The sequence below is a fragment of the Narcine bancroftii genome, chromosome 3, assembly GCF_036971445.1.
Source record: "Narcine bancroftii isolate sNarBan1 chromosome 3, sNarBan1.hap1, whole genome shotgun sequence".
Taxonomy (NCBI): domain Eukaryota; kingdom Metazoa; phylum Chordata; class Chondrichthyes; order Torpediniformes; family Narcinidae; genus Narcine; species Narcine bancroftii.
Genome location: NC_091471.1, coordinates 248,932,782 through 248,954,891, shown reverse-complemented (window position 1 = coordinate 248,954,891; position 22,110 = coordinate 248,932,782). Strand labels below are relative to the sequence as shown.

General features: G+C 43.6%; 1 protein-coding gene and 1 long non-coding RNA gene across 7 annotated transcripts in view; one reads left to right on the top strand and one right to left on the bottom strand.

Annotated features, from left to right (window-relative positions):
• The window catches only part of LOC138758500 (uncharacterized), a 69,100-nt gene extending 57,595 nt beyond the window's left edge, over nt 1-11,505 (top strand). For 3 of the 4 annotated variants that reach the window (XR_011354304.1, XR_011354305.1, XR_011354303.1), the window contains 3 exons: nt 5,386-5,565; nt 6,901-7,011; nt 10,475-11,505. This is a non-coding gene — a long non-coding RNA (uncharacterized lncRNA). Of the gene's footprint in view, nt 1-939; nt 1,021-5,385; nt 5,566-6,900; nt 7,012-10,474 lie in introns of those variants that run through there. The other variant, XR_011354306.1, reaches the window with a different exon arrangement.
• The window catches only part of LOC138758499 (sphingosine 1-phosphate receptor 2-like), an 82,351-nt gene that overhangs the window by 22,097 nt on the left and 38,144 nt on the right, over nt 1-22,110 (bottom strand). The window lies entirely within an intron of this gene.

Sequence of the window (22,110 nt, the reverse complement as noted above, 5' to 3'; positions counted from 1 at the left end):
TGGAGCCGCAGAGAGTCTGGGTAGGACCAAGCAGACGCAGAGATTACTTAAAAGCTGCTGGCAATACTCAGCGGATCAGGCAGCATCTGTGGTGCTGTGCCAATGGGTACTCACTCCTGGTGCAAGTGGGCCAGACCTGGATTAATCATTAAGCAAAATAAGCATGTACTTAGGGCACCAAGGGAAGGGGACACCAATACCAGATTTACCGTGGTGCAGCTGAACTAGGGGTCCCACAAAAAAGGGGCCCCCACAATAAATGGAAAAGAACACACATATATATATATATATATATATATACACATATACAGGTTATATTTAATAGATTTGACTTGTGGAGTCTAGCTTGGAAGAAAATGGAATTTTTAATCTATTATTTCACATTAAGCACTTATTGAGTCTTGTCAGTTAGACAATAGAAAGGTCGAGAGGGAGCCATTGTTGGGCTGTGCTTAGGGGGCATCAGTTGGCCTTAATCCTGCTCAGACGTGGGCCCAGGCACAGCAGTGAGATCCAATGAGGATCTGGGGAAGATCTTCGTCTCCAGAAAACTAACAAGCCGCTGCAATTCCTTGGAGAATCTGGTTTGTTTTCTTTTCAGTCACACAGGTAGCTGTGAAAATTCCCATGGCCCCGCAAAAGATTCCCAGAGTTTTGGGGAATATTCCAAAGGAGTTCGTATGTTCTCCCCGTGGCTTTCCTCCGAGTGCTCCCGTTTCCTCTCACCGTTCAAAATGTACCAGGGGTTATAGGTCATTTGGGTGGCATGGGCTCATGGGCCAAAAGGGCCTGTAACAGTGCTGCATGTCTAAATTTTTTTTTAATATAAAAAAAATTCTGCCACACTCTTACCCTATCAAACCCTATTTCACCTCACTCCCTGCCACCCATGTCAGCCACACAGCTGTTAAATTAGTTTATAGCGTTTGGCAGGCTTCTGATGAGAAACAGCAGATCACGGTCAGGCAACCTGAGCAGCCGACCAGAGGGATTGACATCACCAAGCTCCATCTGGCAGAGGTAGCTGGTTTCGCTGACCCATTTGATTTTTGACCTTTGCACTCTTGTGTCCCAGGGGCTGCCTGCTCAACACAAAGCAGCATTGAGTTACCCTTTGCACAGGAAACGTCTGAACGTTACAGATCGTTTGAGCGAGTTCATCTCAGCCGCAAGCTCACAGCCTCACACTGCCTGGCTGGGATGCAGGATCATTGTGTGCTGTGCCCTCCCTCACTGTTCCATTGTTCTTGACAAAGGGAGTCTCAGTCTCAGCGTCTGTTCCCAGAGGCAGGCCTCTCTTCAGGGCCTGTTCTCTGGTCATTCCCTCCTCGTTGAGACTGGGTGCAGTTCTGTGCATAATTTGCAGACAGTGGGCTTTGGAGACTTGAGTCCCTCCTCACCCTGGTGGGATCACTCAGACAAACACCGCATTTATTCAGTGCAATCAACCATTTGTTCTGACCTGGAAATGAAATCCCCAAACATAGAGTGCATTTCTGGCAAATTCATTAACGTAGGTGCAGAGGCATGGCAATGCTTGTCAAACTAATGGTGGCATGGTTGGTGTAACAGTTAGCGCAACATTTTTACAGCGCCAGCGTTTGGGTTCGAATCCTGCACTGGTTGTAAGGAGACATTCTCCCCGTGTCTGTGTGGGTTTTTCCCAGGGGCTCCGGTTTCCTCCCACCATTTGAAACATACCAGGGGTGTAGGTTAATTGGCGTAAATTGGGCGGCACGAGCTTGTGGGCTGAAATGGCCTGTTACCGTGCTGTATGAGTAAATTAAGTTTTTTAAAATAACTGTTTAAAAGCATTTCATCAGAAATCGTAACTTTGTATTATCAGACATAGCCAACATCAAGTTTGTACTCAAAGCATTGCTGATAGATAGGCCATTTCATTTAATTTGGTAACATATCTTTACCTTTCGTGGGTGCTGTGTTCCTCCAGCATTTCTGTGTGTTTTTACTACAATCACTTCGTGTTTCACTTCATTTGCATCTAATTCAAGAATCAAACAATTTCTGAATTTGACCAATGAAAACCAATGAACCAAGACTGAGATCAAGGGAACCACAGAAACAACAAAACATTGATGCCATTGGGAGGAGGGGTTTGTAAGAATTGACAAATGTCAGGTATGGGGCATTCTAGTCACATACAGACTGAGCTGGCACTGTTTACAGTGGACAATGAAGATTTTACTTCCTTAATAATTTTACAGGTATTTTTGGACTGCTAATCACGAAAATCTCCTTGAAAGTTTCCTATCATGTACCATTTTATTTTACATATAACCTATTATTGTGATTTCCTGTCATATTTTAAGTCTACGTCAAGTATATAAAACCATAAAGTGCAACGTCATTGGAAATTCATTTTCTGCATTTGCATTTGGACTTCTTCCCTGCAGTCAGTGAAAGGTTTCACCAGGACATTGTGACCATGGAAAACCAGTATCAGGGCAACTGGAATTCATCAATGTGGCCAACTATTGCTGGACACTGACACGAGAGGCATCAGAATGCTGAGTACAAATGAAAATCAACGGGAAAACATTTTTAAGTCAATTGAACTAATGTGATGTGCCAGCATCATTATGCGATTAAAGTGCTAAATTCAATTGAAGTTCGTTTAGTAAGGAAGTGAAACACAAAAATTTGCAGACATCATGATTGAAATAAAAAGCACAGTGCTGGAGAAACTCAGCAGGTCAAAGAAAAAGATACATAACCAAAGTCTTGGACTTGAGCCCTTCATCAAGATACCATGTGAATTTAAGTTAATTTAATGTTTCTCCAACTTACTACATTATACAGCAAATCTGAAATTATCTTTATGTTCAGCTTGAAGCTGTCTATTATAATCCCCAATCTTTATTCAAGAAGCAAACCTTTAAAATAAAATTGTTGTCTAGTGTTATCCATGAGAAAGAGGGACTCTCAAGCTGCAGATCCAAGCTCAGCCTTCTGCTTACACTAGCAATATTACCAACTCCCTGGAACAATGGCCAATTCCCTCTGGAGTGCATGCACCACAGACTACCGGCCACAGCTGTGAGGTTAATCATTAAATGTCTCAGTTGGTAAGCAATTGGCTTTTTCTTTGTACTGCTATAGCCACATATGAGAAGAGGGGGGGGTTGGTTTCATTAGACTTTCAGCATTGCAAGTATGCCCAATAATAGGTCACACAAAGGAAGACATAGTCTTGTGGTCAATTTTAAAAACACACAGTAAACGATGGAGGAACTCAGCCATACAGGAACATGTCACCAACACTTCAGGCCTGATCCCTTCTTTGAGGTTTCAGCAAAAAGCAGGCAGGGTTTTCCATAAAGACTGGGAGAGAAAGGAGGGGGTGGTGTCCAGACTAATTGTTAATTGATAAGAGGAAAGGTGAGAATTGATTTTGCTTCTGTGAAAGGATGCAGAGGGAAAAATGAAGAAACAGAAATAAATGAAAAGAGTCAAAGGGCCAAAAAAAATTGGGGGTGGGGGGCATTTAACAGAAACTAGAGAAGATGATGTTGCTGCCATCTGGTTGGAATGTTCCCAGACAGAAGATGAGGTGTCGTTCCTTCAATTTGCAGGTAATCTCAGTCTGGAAGTGCATGAGATCATGGAAGGGAATGGGATGGGGAATTGTCTCCACATTGTGTCCATTGTCATAAACACCAGCATTTGAGATACCAGACCATGGTTGCAGTTTCCTTCCAACGGCAGGTCGATGGGGTTTCTTTGTACTTTTGTGCCCACAACACTAACATACACACAGATGCACACAAGCATCTGCACACTTGCCTGCACTGTTCTGGTTGAAAGGGATATTCAAGTGGTGCATGCTTCAGCATCAGCTACTCTGTGGGCGCACACGTAGTCTGCGATATGGAGCCAGACACATGGCTTTCATTCAACTTCCACTTTCACCAGCTCAGTCACAGGTGGCAACACAATAGTGAGTGACTCATGTTCTCTGGCAAATTAAGCTAACAATATCAGAAGATTTTTCTGCCCAAAATCTTTCACGTCAGGAAAGCTGAAGACTGCACACATATAGACAAAAACCCAAAAGCAATGCATCAAGAGGCTTGAGCAATGCCAGAGTTCTGCCCTTCACCTTGGACTCCCAGAAGGTAACCACCTCCTCAGATTGCTCATACAGAGGATGAAAGGAGAAAAGCCATGCAACTAGACTTGGTGAGGAGTTTTAGATTTGGTACGTCACCAAAGACTCTCAAAAACTTCTATAGGTGTACCACGGGGAATTTTCTGGGTGGTTGCATCATTGCCTGGTATGGAGTTGCCTATACTCAGAAGAAAAAAACTCGAGGGTTGTTAACCCGGCCTGCGACATCATGGGCACTGGTCTTCACTCTATCAAGGGTATCTTAGGTAATGTCTTAAGAAAGTTGCCTCTTTCCTCATGGACCCCCACCACCAAAGCCATACCCTCTTCACTCTGCCACCATCAGGAAAAAAAAACTACGGAGCCTGAAGACGAAGCACTCAGCGGCACAGGGACAGCTTCTTCCCCTCTGCCATCAGATTCCTGAATGATCAATGAACCGCAGACACTGCTTTACTTGGTCTTTTTCTAGAACTATTTTCATTTTTTTTTAAGGTGGTTTATATATTATTTAGGCGTGGTTAATGCAAAGCCCTTACAGCGCCAGTTATCAGGACCAGACCAGGGTTCGAGTCCCGCGCTGTCTGTAAGGAGTTTGTACCTTCTCCCCCCGTGTCTGCGTTATTTCTCTCCGAGGGCTCAACTTCCTCCCATTGTTCAAAAATGTACCGGGGGGGGGGGGTGCAGGTTAATGGGGTGCAAATTTGATGACTCATGGGGTGAAATGGCCTATTCCTATGCTGTATATCTAAATGTTGCTGCTGTAATACAATGAATTTCATGACCTGTTCATGACAATAAATTCTGATTCTGAATCTGTTCTGCTTACCTAATTCAAAAACTAGGTTGTTTAATGCTGGGACTCCTGTATTCACTGGAGTATTTGAATTTCACATTCCATATCATGGCCCTAATCATCTTGCACAAGAAGCCATGATCCTGTCTGCTCTCTGACCAAGTAACAGCTTGTGGAAAGACATAGCATCTCACAAGCAATTCTGACTATATGCCGATGTATAGGATAACGCTGCATAGGACGACATGCAGAATTTCCACCTAAAATGTTGGTTTTGAGTGGTACCCTTTGTATAAGACGACCTCAAAATCTGGCATTTACTATAGACCAATAGATGCAGTTAAAAGCAAATCACAAAAATCTAATAACAAATTACCATACAAAGGTTTTTTATTTTATTTGCATGTTTTAAAAGAATCCACCGTCAACCCCTGTAACAGGCCTTTTAAATCCTGTGCAGAGCTAAAGGCAGTCAGACTGGGCAGATGGATCCCGCGGAGGAGCGCTGAGACTTCACTGATGACCAAAGGGGCACGCGCGAGATTGCGTCAGAGCCAGCAGGAAGATGGCAGTGGGGTTGCGACTTCGCCGGCAAGGGGCGGATTTTAGACCTGGCTTATCGGACAACCCTGAATTTAAGGTGAAATTTTTATCATCTTATACACGGTAGCTCTTGTTTACCTTTCAAAATCATTTAGGGATATTTATTTGAAAACAAGTTGTACAAACAGTAGTTAACTGACATTCCTCCTGTCATTACTAAACAAATATTTAAAAAGAATTTAGTACTCAAATTGTGCCTCATCAGAACTCAACTCACCACTGATAAGTAGCACAGGTATATTCATTTTAAGTTGAGGAATGCGATGTGTAATGTGGAGAGTGGCAATGATGGCGTTGATCACTTTATCAAGTTGCAGTGAGGAGTGCGAGGTACATCAGCATGTTCCAAGGACATTTGTGGGATATGCTCGTGATATAATGAGATGTACATGGTGTTCAGTGAGGGTGGGGGGGGGGGGTAGTTGTGGGTTACATCAGCGTGTGATGCATCAGTGAGAGTTGAGAGATGCACCAGTACGTTAGTTGAGGTTGTAGAGAATATTAATGAGGACATATCACTGCTGTAGGAATGCTGATAATAGTTCACCTCTCATCGACAAAGCCTGTGGTATACTCCACACCACTCACTTTAACAACCAAGACTCTGGGATACATCAGGCCCCACAAGAGGCAGGATTCATCAATGAAGTGAATGGGCATCAGTGTTCTGATGAGTGATGTAGGGAACGTAAAGCAATGAGGAGAGTCAGGAAGAGTGGCCCAGTGTTAGTTAGGATGTACTATTTTACAGGTGGCACGGTTAGCATAAGGGGAGGCGCAGTGCTGTTATAGCACGAGTGATCGGGACCGGGGTTCAAATCCTGCGCTTTCTGTAAGGAGCTTGTATATTCTCCCCGTGTCTGAGTGGGTTTCCTCTGGGCACTCCAGTTTTCTCCCAAAACGTTCTGGGGGGGGGGGGGGGGGGCCGGTGTTGGTTAATTGGGCAGCACCTCGTGGGCCAAAGCGGCCTGTTACCATGCTGTATGTCTACATTTTACAAAAATTAAATTAAAAACAGTGATGAATATGGAATATATTGTAGTCACCATGAGAATTTTGTGTCTTATCACAATTTTACACTTTGTTTATCTGAGAATTTTACATAGAGGGTGTATTGGTGGGAGGTAGAGTGAGTGCAGTGGAATATTGTCACTGTTGTACCCCACACCTCTCTGGTGTGGGGAAAGAGTATTATCCTGAGCAGCATGGGTTATATCACGGTGCCATGCCAGAGAAGTGCAAGGGCAGTGAAATTTATAGGGTGCATCCTTCGACAGGTCCTGGTGTCAAGGATGACTTACTTACTGATATTTAGGTGAGAATTTGTTTAGTGTGACATTGAAGGATTAAAGTGAGGTGTTTTGTGTTTCAGAATATCACTGGGTGGCACGGTTGGAATAGTGGGATGTTGGCGTTGGCGACGTCTTTACAGCACCAGTGATCGGGACTGGGGTTCAGATCTCACACTGTCTATAAGGAGTTTGTAAGTTCTCCCTGTGTCTGTCTGGGTTTTCCTCGGTGGATCCGGTTTCCTCTCACTATTCAAAATGGTGTAAATTGGGTGGCACGGACTCGTGGGCCGAAATGGCCTGTTACCGAGCTAAATTTAATATCACTATAACGTGCATCAAAGCAGGATTTTATTTTTGAAACACATCTTGAAGTGAATGTTTAGATTTTTATCATTTTGTACACCTTGTGAGTTCTAACTTGATAGAAGAATCCCTTTGAAAGTGGAAGATTATAAAACTAAATACAATTGTGAATCTTGCATGCATTCTGTTGGAGAATTTGTCTGGTGATACAGGGCAGATTACAGGCTCTGTGTTATGATGTCTCAAAATCAGTGGTTGCACAGTGACGCTGTGAATGATTGGTGCCAACATGCTAATTTTAACATTGATCAGTAACCAGAGCCAGAGCACGAGTAACGGACAATCCATAGAGAATGACCAAACCTGCAGATGCCAGAATCTTGGGTGAACAGAGAGGGGGGTGTGAAAGAAACTGGAAAGGGCTGAGATGATAGGGTATTTTTCTGAAATGTGAAAATTGTACCTGCATTCACCACTTCAGCTGGCATCTCGTTCCACACTCTCACCACTCTCTGTGTGAAGAAGTTCCCATAATGTTCCCCTTAAATTTCTCCCCTTTCACCCTTAACCCAGAACCTCTGGATTATATCTCACCTACCCTCAGTGGAAAAATCCTACTTGCATTTACTCTTATCTATATCAAATCTTCCTTCATTCTTCTACGCTCCAGTGAATGGTGGATTTTATTACAAGGAATTTGAACTGCAAAAAAATAGGGAAGCTTTCAGAATTTGTCGTCATGAACAAGTCAGGAAATTTGGTGTTTTGTGGCAGCGTCGTAGTGCAAATGTTCATGTAAACCAATTTACAAAAATAAATTTTAAAAAACAAAATGGTGCACAAAAAAGTAAGGCAGTATCTGTGGTTCATTGATCATTCAGGAATCTGATGACAGTGGGGAAGAAGCCGTCCTTGTGCCGCTGAGTGCTCATCTTTAGGCTCCTGTACCTTTTTACCAATTGTAGCAGAATGAAGAAGGCATGGCCTAGGTGGTGGGGGTCTTGAGGGTAGAGGCTGCTTTTTTAAGACACTGCCTCATGGAATGAAGTCTGGTGCCCGTGATTCGCAAGCTGAGTTAATAACCCTCTGGAGTTTTTTGCTTATTTTGAGAGTTGGCGCCTCTGTACCAGACAGTGATGCAACCAGCCAGGATGTCCTCCGCAGTACACCTGTGGAAGGTTGCGAGAGTCTTTGGTGACATACCAAATCTCCTCAAACACCTCACAAAGCATAGCTGCTGGATAGTGATTGCATAGACACGGGAGGTTTTTGAAGTAACTATTCAGGTCACCTGGAATATGTTCATGGATTTAGTTTGAGAGGCAGTGCCAGGTATGAGAGGCAGCATACAGTAGGTGCATTAGGTTGAATCCAAGGATGAGATGAAAAGTTCATCAGGATGGGCCTGTCCACATTATGGTGATATCATTTAAATACAGGGCCGAGCATCAGGAGCCTGCTCTGAGGCACAATAATGGTCTCTGATGCATGGTAGGTAAGGGTGGAAACATCAGGAAATGTGATAGGTGGATAGAAAGGAAATTCTGTGGCTAAAAACGAGACTTCAGGGTGGAATGCTTCCTACTGGGAGCAAGGTCAAGGATATTTCTGAGTTGATGTACAGTATTCTCCGATGGAGGATTAACAGGCAGAGGTTATTGTACACATCAGCACCAGCATTAAAAAAAGGATGAGTCCTGCAGAGAGAATTAGGCAGAAGGATCTTGAGGGTTGTAATCTCTGTATTACACCCAGTGTCTAGGGAGAATAGGAATGGATAGCACAGATGTAGGAGGGAGGGATTTGGGTTCTTGGAACACTGAATTTCTTCTGGGGCAGAGGTGACCAGTACAAGAGGGACAAATTGCATGTGAACAAGAGGGGAGGAGGAGGACCAATACCCTGGCAGGGAGAATTGCTCGAGCTGCACAGGAGGGTTTCAGCTAATCTGGTGAGGTGGGGGGGGGGGGGGGGTGAACCCAAAGTAGTAATGTGGCAGATGAGAACAATGACAAACAAACAAGTTAAAGTGAGCAAGTTCAGTAGCTAGGACAGGCAGGGGCAGGACAGGGATCGAGGAACGTCCAAGAGGCCAATCTATTTATTTTGATGGAAGAACCCTGATAGGTTAACTCTGGGCAAAGGATTGTGATATTGTAACTACTGCAGAAACATGGTTGAGGAATGTTCCAGGGTATAGATGCTACTCGATGGAGGGGGAGGTAAAACAGAGGAAGGGTTGGTTACAATTTTGATTAAGGACTTCAGTTTGGCAGTACTTAAAGAGGATACTCCTGGCCCAGGAATCAATTCCTGCCTCATTGAATGTATTTAAGATAGATATTTTTGCATATTAAGGGGAAAAATAGCAGGTAGGAGGAGTTGAGTCCACTGACAGGTCAGCCGTGATCTTGTTGTGGGCCAGATGGTCTACTCCTGCTCCTGGTTCTTAAAGTTCTTAGCATGGGAAATTCTTTTTTCTTTCACATATCACTGACTCCAGCAGTTAGGGATGCAATTACAGGCTGGGTAATGGATGCCAATTCAACCACAGCCTTCAAAAGAAGCTGGATAAGTACTTGGAAAGAAAGAAAAAAATTTATAACGTTGTGATTTTGTCTTCATTGATGCCAATATCAGGATGGTGGGGAAGTTTGTGCAGAGGCAGGTGATCTCTGCCAAAGGAGCAACCTGCTTCATCTCTAATTAAATGTCAACACCAGCCAAGGAGTTTCGCAGCCCTGCTTTTTGTTCGGACGACTGCCGACATTTTTTCATACCTCGATGAAGGGCTCAAGCCCGAAACATCAGTTATGTATCTTTATCTTTTCTGTATTAAGTTCACTGTTTGACCTGCTAATTTTTCTCCAGCACTGTGTTTTTATTTCAACCATGGTGTCTGGAGTTTTTTGTGTTTTACTTTTTATTTCCCCCCTGCTCTGCATGCAACCCAGCATTGTGTGGCATCACAAACTTGCTGGATGGGATGGATTCAAAACAGATCAACTGGGCATTTACAAGTCACAGTGAACCATCACCAGTCGCAGAAATGTACATCACTAAATCTGTAATCGCTGGGTCCAACGTATCACTGACTCCACTATTACTTTCAAGCCAGGGAGTCAGCCATAGCTTACGCTGGGATCTGGACCAAGCATATCCAAAAATAATGAGATGCCAGCCTTGTTAATCAAGAACACAACACATTCTAAATAGCCAAAACAATGTACAAGAGACAGAGGTAATCAATCCCATGTTTGATTATTTCTTGTAGCCTCTCCAGCCATGATGTTGTGGTGTTTGATGCTGCCCTTATTTCCTGTCAGGTCACTAACACGTTTATTATTGCAGGTGGAAGGACCAATGGAAAGACACAGTGGTCCCTCCAATCCGCACATCTGGTTCTTTCAAGATTGAGGTGGTAACCAACACAACCAACCTCTTTGGGGACCTTAAGAAATAGACAAAACTCGAGGAAATTTGACTTGGATGTACTGTGGAGTCTTGCTTGCTAATGATTTTAATTCAGGCATGTCTATGCTCAGCCCATGTCATTAACAGGGTGGTGCTACATGTCAACTTGAGGAACAATGTGACAATAGACATTAGGTGCTGGAGTAGGCCATTCAGCCCATTGAACCAGCACCACCATTCATTTAGATCATGGCTGACCTTCTGCTATTAGTACCCTGTCTCTGCCTTCTCCCCATAACCCTTAATTCCCCTATCCACAAGAACCTTATCTAACTCCCTCTTGAACTTATCCAGAGAACCCGTCACAACCACCCTCTGCAGCAAAGCATTCCACAGACCAACAACTCTATTGGCAAAAAAAAATGTTCTCATCTCTGTCCTAAAGAGCCTTCTGTGTATTCTAGTCCTAGTCTCCCCCAACATCAGGGGCATGTAATCAGTTTCTATCGTGTCCAATCCCTTAATAATCTTATATACCTCAATCATATCTCCCCTCATCCTTCTAAATTCCAATGTATACAAACTCAGTTTATCCAACCTTTTGGCTTATGTCAATCCTGCCATCCTGGGAACTAACCTTATGAATCTACGCTGCACTCCCTAAATAGCAAGAATGTCCTTCCTCAAATTAGAAGACCAGAACTGGACACAATACTCCAGGTGTGGTCTCACCAGGGCCCTTACTGCAGAAGGACATCTTTGTAGATGACAATTTCCAATCTCTCGTGTTTTCCAATTTCAAAACACGTCATCTTCACAGCAACGTAAGCGACAATATTCCAAATTACGCTTATTTCTTATGTCAAACTCTATATTTGCAGCTGTAAATAGCTTTAATTCGTTGATATAACATTTTGTGTAATTTCGCATTGAGATTTTGATAACTTGAGTAAATAAAGCATACTGAATAATAATAATAATTGTAAGATATGATTAAGATGAAATAAGATGAATTCAAAGAAAAATATTTTGATGCTTACGTCTCCTCCACAGTTCTTTGAAGAATGAAAGCAAGCTCCCCCATATGCCCAGATATTACGATATATGTTGATATGGTAACAATCTTACTTAAAGGGATAGTCATAAAATTAACCACAAATCAAAAACACAAGGTTTTAACTATTTTTAAACTCTTATATTCTATTCCACCTTTTATGAAGACTAACATGCCATTTGCCTTTTTCACAGTTTGTTCACGTTGCACTTCCCCACTCCCCAACTTGACTCCCTTTAAATAATAATCTGCTTTCCTGTTCCTGCCACCAAAGTGAATAACCTCACATTTATCCACATTAAACTGCATCTTCCATGCATCCGCCCACTCACCTAACCTGTCCTGCATTTTCCTGACATCCCCCTCGCACTTCACATTGTCGCCTGTATCATGTCATCTGTAAATTTTATAATGTTATTTATAATCCCCCTTATCTAAATCATTAATAAATATGACCCAGCATCGACCCCTGCGGGATTTCACTTGCCATCCTGCCATCCCGAAAGTGACCCGTTAACCCCAAATCATTGTTTTCTGCCTGTCAACCAATTTTCTATCCATGTCAGCATCCTACCCCCAATACCATGCTCTCTGATTTCGCCTACTAATCTCCTATGTGGAACCTTATCAAAAGCCTTCTGAAAATCTAAGTACACCACTGGCTCTCCCATGACCATCCTCGAAAAATTTCAGATTAGTCAAGCGTGGTTTTCCCTTCAGAAATCCATGCTGATTTGTAATGATACTATTATTTCTGTCCAAGTGTTCTGTTATTTCTTCTTTTATGATAGATTCTAATATCTTCCCCACCACTGATGTCAGGCTAACTGGTCTGTAATTACCCTCCCTCCCTTCTTGAAAAGTGGCACAACATTAGCCACCTCTCCTAGAACATTGGAAAATGTCGACCAATGCGTCCACTATTTCAAGAGCTCTGAGATGCAGACCATCAGGCCCTGGGGACATCAGCCTTCACTCCATTCAATTTACTCAAGACCACATGCTTCCAAATCTGGATTTCCATCAACTCCTCCATTGCCGTTGGAATTTCTATCAATTCCTTCGATACTGCAGGACCGCTATCCCCCATCTGACCTTTACCTTCATCTTCCCTGGTAAAGACAGATCAAAAGTATCTGGTAAACTTCCTTGCTTCCCATAATAATTTCGCCCATTTCTGTTTTTAAGGACCCAATTTTGGTCCTAATTTTTTTCCTCTTTACATACCTAAAGAAGCTTTTACTATCCCCTTCTATATTATTGGCTCGTTTACTCTCAATCTTCATTTTCCTCCCGTATAGCTTTCTTAGAAGTTTTCCTAATCCTCCAGCTTCCCATTCCACTGCTATATTATACTCCCTCTCCATGTTTTTGATATTGTTCTTGACTTCCTTTGTCAGTCACGGTTGCCCTTTGCTCACCTTAGAGCCTTTGGAATGAACTGGTCCTGTACCTTCTGAAAAGTGCCCAGAAATACCTGCCATTTTTGTTCTACTGTTCCCAGCCAGGGTATCCTTTCATTGTATTTTGGTCAGTTCCTCCCTCATGGCTGCATAATCCCCAGTATTCAACTGTAATACTGATACTTCTGACTTTCTTTCCTTCTCCCTTTCAAATTGCAAATTAAAACTCACCATATTATGGTCACTATTACCTAATGGCTCCCCTACTTCAAGGTCCCTTATCAAATCCGCATCGTTACACAACACCAAATCCAGAATTGTCTTCCCCCTGGTGGGGTCCTTCACGAGCTGCTCTAAGAATGTATCCTGGAGACATTCTATAAACTCACTTTCTTGCAGTCCTGCACCAGCTAGATTTTCCCAGTCTACCTGCATGTTGAAATCACCCATAACAACTGTATCATTACCATTCTGAAATGCCAATCTTAACTCCTGATTTATTTTGCCTCCTATAACCGAGCTACTGTTTGTGGGCCTGTATCTGACTCCCATTGTAATCCTCTTGCAATTCCTCAACTCTATCCAAACAGACTCTACTCCACCTGCTTTTATGTCGCTCCTTTCAAGGGACTGAAAATCATTCCTCACCACCCCCTCTACCCATCTGTCTGTCCTTTCGATAGGATGTATACCCTTCAATATTAATTTCCCAATCCTGGCCCTTCTGCAGCCATGTCTCCATTATTCCTATAACATCATACCCTCCAATATGAAGTTGAGCTTCAACCTCATCCATTTTATTTCTTTTACTCCCTGAGTTCATGTATAATACCTTTAATCTGTTACTCCACACACCCCTCACCTTGTTACCCGACGCACTTGGCCATAGTCTCCGATCCCTTTCAGTTCCTTCTGCCCTTTTAATTTCACTGCTGATCTGAACTTTTTCTATTCTCTCTTTCCTATCCATTACCCTATCACTCAGGTTCCCACCCCCCTGCCAAATTAGTTTAAACCATACCCCACAGCTCTATTTAACCTGCCCGCCAGGATATTGGCCCCTTTTGGTGTAACCCATCCTTCTTGTAGAGGTCATGCCTGATACCAATGGACCAAGAATCTGAAACCCTGCCTTCTGCAACAGCCCCTCAGCCACACATTCATCTGTCTGATCCTTTCATTTTTGCCCTCACTTGCACTCAGCACAGGTAGCAATCCAGAGATCACTACCCTGGAAGTCCTGTCTTTTAGCTTCCATCGTAACTCACTGTAATGCCTCCAGGATCTCCTCCCCTTTTTTATCTATGTCACTGGTACCCACATGTTCCAAGGCACCCTCTCCTCTCAGAATACTCTGGACCCGATTTGAAATATCTCGCACCCTGGCACCTGGGAGGCAACGCACCATGGGAGTATATCTATCAGGCTCACAGAATCCCTTGTCTGTACCCCTGACAATGGAGTCCCCTATGATCACTGCATTCCTCTTCCTTCCCTTCTGCACCACAGCACCAGGCTCAGTGCCAGTGACCTGGTCACTGTGACCATCCTCTGTCAGGTCATCCCCCTCAACAGCATCCACTACAATATACCTATTGCTGAGAGGAATAGCCATAAGGATGCTCTCCAGTATCCTGGCATTTTTCTTCCCTTCCCTGGCAGTTGCCCACTTACCCAACACCTCTAGTCTAGGGTAACTACCTCCCTGTACATCCTATTAATTACCTCTTAACTCAAACTGCAACTCCATCTCCCTAACTTTGTCCTTAAGGAGCTGCATAGTGGTGCATCCAGTGCAGGTGTGACCACTGGGGAGGGTGAAGGTCCTATCAACCACCTCCTCACTCTAACAAACCACAGGTCATCAAGCTGCAGTTCCAGTTCCCCAACTCGGTCTTTAAGGAACTGCATCTCAGTGCACCTCGCACAGACGTGGCCATTGGGGAAGGTGGAAGTCACCCATGGTTCTCACATCTGACACCCAGAAGAGAATACCAACCCCAGAGACATGACTCAGAATTCTATATTAAGCTTATTAAGAAAGGTAAATAATATAGCTTACCTTGCTCCTCGCCTGCTTTCGCCAAAGCCTGGAAGTCCAAGTCCCACTTCTTCGCCACTCATTCGCTGGGCCAGTCTTCACTGGCCGCTCCTTTACCTTACCCTCCTTTTATTGGCCCACTACCAATTAACCCCACCACTCTTTCTTCGCCCCCTCCTCCACTGGACGCCTCCGAACTCTGATGCCTTTGACTCCTCACCTGAACCACAAGGCCTGAGCCTCGGTAAGTACTCTAATTTAAGTCCTTACCTTGCCATCACTCTCTCCTTGCCCCTCCTCCACTGGAGGCCTCTGACTCCTACATTTTGACTCTTTCCATTTTTAAGTAAAGCCCCCCTCCTCCTCCCGCCCACCCTCTAACCTGTTCCACTGTTTCCATTCTTTCTATACCTTCTCCATTTTTATTTTTTTCTTCCCCCCCCCCCCCCCCCCCCCTCCCTCAAGTGATCTCTCTCAACTTTGGCCTGACATCAGAATCTCTGGCAAATTTCAAAAGATGTGTGGTGGAAAGTATGCTGTCCGGCTGCATCATGATCTGATATGGGGACCAACATCCCTGAGCGTAAACCCCTGCAAAAGGCAGTGGATGCAGTACAGGACATCACAGGCAAAACCCTCCCCATTATCGAGAACATCTACAGGGAACACTGCCATTGGAGAGCAGCAGCAATCACCAAGGATCCACACCATCCAGCATGTGCTCTGTTCTCGCTGCTGCCATCTGGAAAGAGGTAGAAGTATTCTTAGACTCGCACCACCAAGTTCAGGAACAGGTGCTGCACCTCCACCATCAGACTCCTTAACAACAAATTCAATTTAATGCCTCTTACTTTTGCACCTTATTGATTACTTTTCCCTCTGTATTGCACAGTCAATTGTTTACTTGTTTACATGTCTACGTTGACTACAGTATTTATTTGCACTACCATGAGTGGTAATTCTGCCTGGCCCACAGGAAAAATAATCTCAGGGTTGTATGTGATGTCATGAATGTACTCTGACCATAAATCTGAAAAAAAAATTCTATCTAATACCTTTTCACATCTTAGCTACCACCCAGCTTCTTTACCCTCTTCTCTGCAAAACAGTCCAGACGTTTGTAGGAAAACCATTTGATGAGGTGCATTCTTTATCAACTGAAAAATAAAGCCAAGCTTTAAAGCTGAATCACCTTGAAATTCAAATTTTGCTGGGACTCCAATTCTTTTAAACAGTTGGAGAAATGTACCAATATATCGTTTAACAGTATATATCTTCCCTTCCCATTTACAGGAAATAGATCATCCTTTTTAGTCTTATTTCTCTCCACAGATGCTGCCTCCAGCTTCTCACTTGCTACAACAAGATCACCTCTGCCCAGTTTAGGGTTTCCCCAGAGCCAAATTAGAACCAGACTTGATCATATGTCTGACCCAAACATCAAAGTAGCATTTAACAAAATGTAGCATTGAGGAGCTCTGGTAATACTGAAATCAATGAACAAACAAAAAGCATCCTGCATAAAGGAAAATGGTTAATCACCCCCTCCTCAGGGCAACATTATTGAATTTCCTCAGGTCATTGTCCTTATCTCAAAAGTCTTCAGTTGCTTTATTAGTTCTAACAAAGGATCTTGAAAAACATTAACTCAATTTCTATTCCCACAGTCAGTGGTAAATCAGTGGAATTTGTTGCCACAAGCAGTTGTGGAAGCCAGATCACTGGGTGTATTTAAGGGAGAGATTGATAGGTTTTGATAAGCCAGGGCAGTGAGGCTGAGTGGGAAAATGGATCAGCTCATAATTGAATGGTGGGGCAAACTCATTGGGCTGAATAGCCTATTTCTGCCCCTGTGACTTATAGTCTTTTGATGCAGCCCGATCTGCTGAGTACTTCCAGCATTTTATGTTTTCTTTTAGACCCTCCTCATATTACAAGTTTGGAAATGTGGTTATTCACAACTCCTCTATGTGAAGCAGGCCATATCTGCATAAACACTGCAATACCTGGATAACATTCAGATTAAGGCTGATGAGTGGCAAGTCAGCCACAAAAATGTCAGGCAATAACCAGCTAATCATCTTGTATTACCTTGGCTAGGTTCTCTATTATCTACAGAGAGATACGGAACTCTGCAGACATTGATTGTTATAAAAACACAGTCAGTCTCATAGCATCCATTGGAGGTAAAGATATATTACGGTGTTCTGGGCCTGAGCCCTTCTTCAAGGTTGAAGCAAACAGCAGGTGTGTATCTGAATAAAGACTGGGTGAGAAAGGGAGGGGGAGGAATCCAGACCAACTGACAATTGGACATGAGGAAAGGTGAGAACAGACTTTGGCTTTGTGAAAGGAGACAGAAGGAAAAGGGGGGAGGGGGAGAGGGAGAGAGAAGAAAGGAGACAGGAGGGGCCAACATAGGGCTGTGGTGGGGGGGGGGTCAGAGCCAAAATCATTCAGACCTTTCCTCTTATCGTATCCAGTTAACACCTTTTGTCTGTTGCTCTGGACTCCTCCCCTCCCCTGCTTTTTGTTTTTACCTTGAAGGAGGTCTCAGGCCTGAGACGTCAGTAATATATCTTTATCTTTTATGGATACAGAGTTCCTCCAACATTTGCTTTGTGTTTTCTCTATTTTCTAAATCCTGGAGGTCATCATTTACCACAAAGTCATGTGGACCAGTTGCATAAACATAGTGGCAACAAATAGAGGTCATGCATTGGGTGTCCCACAGCAAGCAACTCGCCCCCTAATGGCCCAAAGTATTTTCTTCGTCACCATGATCAAGGCTCTAGTCGTGGAATTCTTTCCACTTGCCTCGATAACTGTGACTCCAGCAACATTCAAGGAAAACAAAGGAGCTGGGTTGATCACTATCCCACACACCAATCTCCCTGCCACCACAACATGGCTACAATACAAAATACAATGGAGTTACTCACCTCGCTTTTTCTGAGAACACCACCTAAACCCAGAACCTGCATGTAGAATAAGGATGGCAAGCCTAAGTCCTCAGGTTCTCAGTCACATACTATACTGTCTTGGAAGTATTTCACTGACCTAGTATCTAAGTTCTGCAAGTCCCTCCATAATACTGAAACAGAATGAAATTAGAAAGGTGCTATCCCGATTGATGTGACAAAGAATAAAACTCCACATCCTTGCTATAACATAGTGCCCAGTACTTCTATGTAATAGGCATACTTCACACTCCTCAAGACCACGTTCTGATACATCCTGTGTCCATTGTAAAAGGATTCAAGAACACAAGAAGTGGACCATCAGCCCACTCAAACATGGCCCATCATTCAATATGACCATGGATGATCTTTGTTACCCTCAACCTGACTTCTGTGCCAGTTTCCATAATCCTCAATTCTTTGATTTTTCAAATATTTTTCTAATCCTCCTTAAATATGTCTAATGATCTGGCTTCCACTGCCCTCTGGGTCAGAAACTTCTTCTACACACGGTTTCAAAGGACTGGCCTCATATTTTACAATGATGTCCCCTCAACATCTATTGTAGCAGCGAGGAATTCCCAGCGGCCAATCATTTTAATTCCACACTCCATTACCACACCAACATATCTATCCAAGGCCTCATTTACTGGCAAATCAAGGCCACCCACAATTTGGAGGTGCACTTTATATTCTGTCATGGCAGTCTCCAACCAGATGGCATTACTATCGACCTCCCTAATTTCTCTCTTTCCCTACTTTCCTTTCCTCCAGCTCACCATCTCCTTTCCTTCTTAGCCCTCTGCCCTGCATTACTTCTCTTCTTCATTCTCCTCACCCTCCCACTCCTCCTCCACCCCCTCCTCCTTTTTATTCAGGCACCTACCATTTTTTCTTATTCCCAACAAAGGGCTCAGGCCCAAAAGATCAGTCACCTTTTTTTTTACTTCCTGCGGGCACTGCGTGACCTGCTGAGTTTTTCCAGCGCATTTATGTTATGCTTTTCTACCTATTTTCAAACATTGAGAAAACTTGGAAATCTTACATTCTGTTCCCTCCTTTATTCTTTATTAGAAAAGGCCAAAAATAAGAAAGCGTAAAATATGGCAAAAAAAAACAAATTTAAATATTTTTTAAAGGTCTTGCTGGAATCAGTTATTGTTCTTTGAAGTTGTTTTTTTTGTACAGATAAGAACTGAGACACAGCTACATGGCTTCAGGAATTTTTCTCCTGAACAAACAGAAGGCAATAACAACTTCAGCCATTTGCCTACACATCATGCAGGCAATAAACTATACTCAAGGTCAGATAAGATGGCCATTCACTGTCAACATCCAACAAGTGACTGATAAAATGTTCTGAGAACTTGAAAATTATTGACAAATTGCCCTGAGAACCTGAAATCTTGGCAGAGGCTCCACCTGGATAGGGGTGTTCAAGGAGAGTGTAATGCGCTGTCATGACGAAGCATTGAGTGTGAGATTCGATGAGGGACTGGGACAAAATTGGATACAAGCTTCAACGACAAGCCACCCAGAGCGCTCTTTCCAAAGTACCATGGGTGGTCGATGGCCTGTATTTTCTGCTAGCTAAGCAGTGGTCATGATCACTTGCTCTTCTGCTGTTGGCTTCCAGGACATATCTTGTTTGCTTAGCAATATTTCTTGCCAACAGACTTAGGATTGAACTGAACTGTGTGAGTGTAATTTGCTCTCAGTCATCCTCTACGTATGCACTTAGAGAGACTGGTAGGTTAATTGGCTACTGTAAATCAGATTTCAGATTTATTGTTAGAGTACATGCACAACATCACATACAACCCTGAGATTCCTTTTCCCGTGGGCCAGGCAGAATTACCACTATTGGTAGTGCAAGAAAAAAAATCTGTACTCAACGAACACGTAAACAAATAAAGAAATTTAAACAAACTGATGATTGTTTGTGCAGTACAGAGAGAAAAAGAAACAAAGTGTAAAAGTAAGAGTCGTTAATTGAGACCCTGATTGAGTTTTTTGTTGAGGGGTCTGATGGTGGAGGGGGAGCAGCTGTTCCTGAACCTGGTGGTGGGAATCTTGTGGCACCCCCTGATGGTAGCAGCGAGAACAGAGCGGGTGCTGGGTGGTGCGGATCCTCGATGATTGCCACTGCTCTCCGACGGCAGTGTTCCCTGTAAATTTTCTCGACGGTGGGGAGGGTTCTGCCTTTGATGTCCTGGGCTGTGTCCATTACCTTCTGCAGGGCTTTACACTCAGGGGCATTGGTGTCCCCGTACTTGAATATGATACAGCTGGTCAGCATACTTTTCACCACACATCTGTAGAGGTTTGCCAGGGTTTCCAGTGTCGTACCAAACCTCCACAAACTCCTGAGGAAGACATGCTTTCATCATGATACCATTGGTGTGTTGGGTCCAGGAATGATCCTCCAAGATAGTGACTCTCAAGAACTTAAATTTGCTCAACCTCTCCATCTCTTATTCCCCCAATGATCACTGGATCATAAGTATGGGAGTATCAGGGGTAACAATGATTATGTGAGAGAACAGATTACAAAGAAACGAGTGGAGACTGGAATTGTTCTGATCACCAGCACAAATGTGTTAAAATTATTTCCTTGTAAGTAAACTTTCCCATTCAGTGTAACATTCTTCTACACCCCTCTTTGGGAATATTCTGATACAACCCACAAGTTTCACTGTACCTTGTGTACTTCTCACTCCTCAATGTTATGTTTCAGTTGTGAAGATATCTTTAGATGAATAGGAGTAAAACACAAAAGTCTGCAGACACTGTGATTGAAGATAAATATTTTGTAGACACTTTCTAGACCCAGCTATTGAAAAACCATCTCATGCAATATAAAGCATATTGACAGCATTGTAGCGGCCTGGTTCATGGGCCAACACAGCAAACGGCTGTCGAACACAATTAGGTAGACAACGCACGGGATGAGACATTCGCTCCCATAGGCTTCAGGAATAGCGGTCAAATCGACCAATCACTGCCAGCGGATTCCAGGACAGCCAATCAGCAGCCAACCTCGCTCAAGCCACGTCCCGGTGGTATCACGGCTGGCTGCCTACAAAGGTAGAGCTGCAGCCCAATAAAGCCGGTGTTGATTACACTTCCTTAGTGCGTGAGTCTTCTTTCAACCTCAAGATATAACTGTAGTGACTCCGCTACAGTGGTGACCACAACTGGTCCAAATGGCATTTTGGACCCAATGACGGAGGAACAGCCTACAATCAATGCTGTAGCGTTGAACCTGCTGGGCTTCTGGACATCGCAACCATGGTTCCAGCAGGTTGAGGCACAGTTCACCATTCGCCAGATCTCCGCAGACAACACGCACTACTACCACACGGTCAGTGCCTTTGATCAAGACACTGCAGCCCACATCATCAACTTCCTCCAGCAGCCCCCGGAGCAAGAAAAGAGGGACGCCTGCACTTCGCTCAAACAGGTGATGTCACCCTGTCAGCAACGCCCGGCCAGGAAACCCGCCAACCAACTGCCCGACTGATTGTTGCAGTTACTGTTCCTATCATCAACAGTGGGGTACCGAGCCTGTCAATGCTGCTCCCCCTGTGGATTCCAGGCAAACACCAAGCCCGGCTGTCATTAATGGCTGCAATAACCATCCAACTGCCTAGCCTCTTCCACATCTAAGACTCCCTGTCGGGCTGACGTTTCTTGGTGGACACCAGAGCACAGTACAGTGTACTATCCCTATTCAGCCTAGAGGCTCACAGTGTGAGCCATTATACCCAAGCTATAACAGTAGTGACCCCGCTACAGCATAACCCTTCCCATCAAAGTAAATGAGTTTGTTAAATAGATTAATGAGAAATGAGATTCAAGGTTTGAATTACTAAAAGGCCAGATCCAAGTTAGATATCAAGAAGTAGCTGTTTCACAGTGATTATTTGAGCTCTTGAATAAGCTACAAGTATTATGTTCATTTCTGGTCACCTCATTATAGGAAGGTATGGAGAGGGTGCAGAGGAGATTTACCAGGAGGTTGCCTGGATTGGAAAATAAGTCTTATGAGACAAGGTTAGCAGAGCTGGGAGTAAAATACGAAAGTCTGCAGAAAATATGCAGCTTTCATTGTT